The 2,500-nt window shown below is 48.4% G+C and overlaps 1 long non-coding RNA gene across 1 annotated transcript in view; it reads left to right on the top strand.

Annotated features, from left to right (window-relative positions):
- Positions 1–417: 417 nt before the first annotated feature.
- Positions 418–2,500, top strand: part of LOC143301537 (uncharacterized) — a 245,183-nt gene continuing 243,100 nt past the window's right edge. The window contains exon 1 of the long non-coding RNA XR_013057807.1: positions 418–637. This is a non-coding gene — a long non-coding RNA (uncharacterized LOC143301537). The remainder of the gene's footprint in view (positions 638–2,500) is intronic.

The raw sequence follows: 2,500 nt of genomic DNA, 5'->3' as shown, positions 1-2,500 counted from the left end.
CAGTTGAGAAAAAGAGGGTGTGACTGGTTTCTGTGGGTATTCTTCCAGGTGTTGAAGACGAAGGAGGTTTTTGGTGTTTTTTTTGTGTTGAAACTTTCACAAAACTGATCTTGCGGTGGTGAATGGGGGGAACGTGTTTTCTAGAACGAACCTTAAGTGCTAACCGCAGCCTGCCACCCCTCCTTAGGGCGAGAGAAGTCCGCGGATTTCTTATTGGCCCAGCCCTTTCACCCGCACCACCACTACCACCACCACCACCAACGGTGAATATGGGTCGGCCGTTTCTGATGACGTCACGAGGTGTTTTCCGTCAGCGAATCACCAACTATTTATGTATCTGTGACGTCAATTTGAGAATAAAACGGAGAGGGAATCGCCGGGGACCCCACAGTGTTTTCCGTCTCCGGCGACGGTGGGCCGGTCTATGGCCCGTCAGTGTGTCTTCCTTCAAGTGAGGGCCCCGCCGGCTGTGAAGTGTTCTGACTGAGTCTTTCTCAGTGTCTGTGGATTGTACTTTTTGCTGAGGACTGCCGCTGCAGTCAGTGCCTTACCTTGCCCTGCCCCGGGGACTAAGTGACCGTCCTCACGGGGACGCGCCCGGGCCCGGGGAGCACCTGCTGCGATGCATGGGCCGCAGGTGAGTGGTGCTATTTCTAGGATTGGGATCCCCCTTGTCCCCCCCCCCTTCCTCGGTTTTACTGACGCCTTTTGACGTTGCCTCATTCTTCCCCCCCTTTCCTCCCATAGCCATACTCCTTATGTTTCTTCTCCTCCACTTTTCAGTGTCCTTGTCGAAAGTCGAGGGATATCATCAGCTTTACCTCGTTGTAGAACGCTATCCCCGGGAGTCTGTAGATGTGGTACAAGTTGGTGTGTGTTTGTGAACGGAAACGAACTGTGCTCGAAAATATCTTGTGTTCCCCCCCCCCCCCCAACCCAATCCTACATCGTCCCGTTGAAGAAGGTAAAGGAGACTCACTTTGGACCCATCGACGGTATGACGCCAGCAAGAGGGGGTGGGGGGTGTGGGCAGGGGGGTGGAGGGGATATGGGGCTGTCTCTCTCTCTCTCTCTCCCTGGCTCTCTCTCCTCTCTCTGTCTCTACAGTCTCTGTCTCTTTCTCTCGCTTGTTGCGCCTCACCCTCCCTCCCAGCCCCCCCCCCCCCGCCCCCCACACCTCCCTCCCCTCCCCTCCCCATTCGGTGGAGGTGCTTAACTAACACGCAAGTGGAATCCATCCATTTGCCGACACCGTTAGCGAGTTGTGGATGCTTTTAGACGGGTTGCCAAGCTCCTGGATGCACAGCGTCGGTTGCCTATCTGTTTGTTTGTCGTATGGCTTGCTGCTGCTGCTGCTGCTGTGCTGTGCTGTGCTGTACGTGCTTTTGGCTAGCTGCAACTGAAAGTGGAGGGGTGGGGGGTGGGGGAGAGGGGTGTGGGAGCCGTGAGCTGGTTGTGCTCGACTGCAGTGGAATGTATATTTTCAGCGAGTTGTTTATTTTTGGTTTCCTTTCAGTGTTTTTATTTTTTATTTTTTATTTTTGTTTGCGTTTTCACAGTATACCAGTCTGGTTTTTTTGGTTTTTTTTTTCTGTGTGGAGATTTATGTTCTTTGATATTACTGAGTTTCTTTTCGTAAAACGAAGTGAGTATTGTCGATTCTGTTTTGTTTTGTTTTGTTTTTTGAGGGGGGGAGGGGGGGGAGGGGAGGTGGGGGAGGGAGGAAACAGTTCAGTTTTCGATTCTGTTTTCGAGCCGGATATTGGATTTTGTTACACAGTAGACAGAAGTGAGTTTGGAATACTGAGGTACACCGGAATGGCTTTGTACGGGTGGTACGTCGCCGACATCTTTAACAACCTGCTCTTCAGTTTCTCTTTGTATTTTATTCTTTCTTGTTTTTGTTTTTGTTTTGGAAGAGAGGGTTTAATTAATCTTGGTAAACACACATTGGTGTTTCAATCCGGGAGAATTTTTTTTCTTGGTAACCAGTGATGGTTTGATGATTGACATGCATGTATGAACAACGCAATGAGAGACAATCGATTTCGAATGATTGAACTCACATCAGGACGAGTATGGATTGTGATCAAAAAGATTTAGTCGTACGAAAAAAACAACAACGCACACACGCACACACACAAAAAAAACAACACACCCAACAACAACACTTACATACGTTTCATATCGCTGGTTATTACTGAAAATAAACGGATCACTGATACATCTCATCATCTCCGTCACTAATAAGTGATACATTATCTCCACCCCGTTATCGATCCCCCCCCCCCCCCTCACCCCTGCCACACTCCCTAAAAAAAAAAAAAAAAAAAAAAAAAACAGAGGAGAAGGAATACAGATGAAAAAACAAACCGTTGAATGTGGTTCAAAACCGTGTATGCGTTTTGATGAAATCACATGTCAGATTGAACTGTAATGTGGCAGGTGATGTTATTTCTCTTGTGTAGTTAACTTTTCTTTTCACTGCGCTCTTTCTCTG

Source organism: Babylonia areolata, chromosome 27 (assembly GCF_041734735.1).
Source record: "Babylonia areolata isolate BAREFJ2019XMU chromosome 27, ASM4173473v1, whole genome shotgun sequence".
NCBI classification, from domain to species: domain Eukaryota; kingdom Metazoa; phylum Mollusca; class Gastropoda; order Neogastropoda; family Buccinidae; genus Babylonia; species Babylonia areolata.
This window is presented reverse-complemented; position numbering and strand designations above follow the sequence as displayed.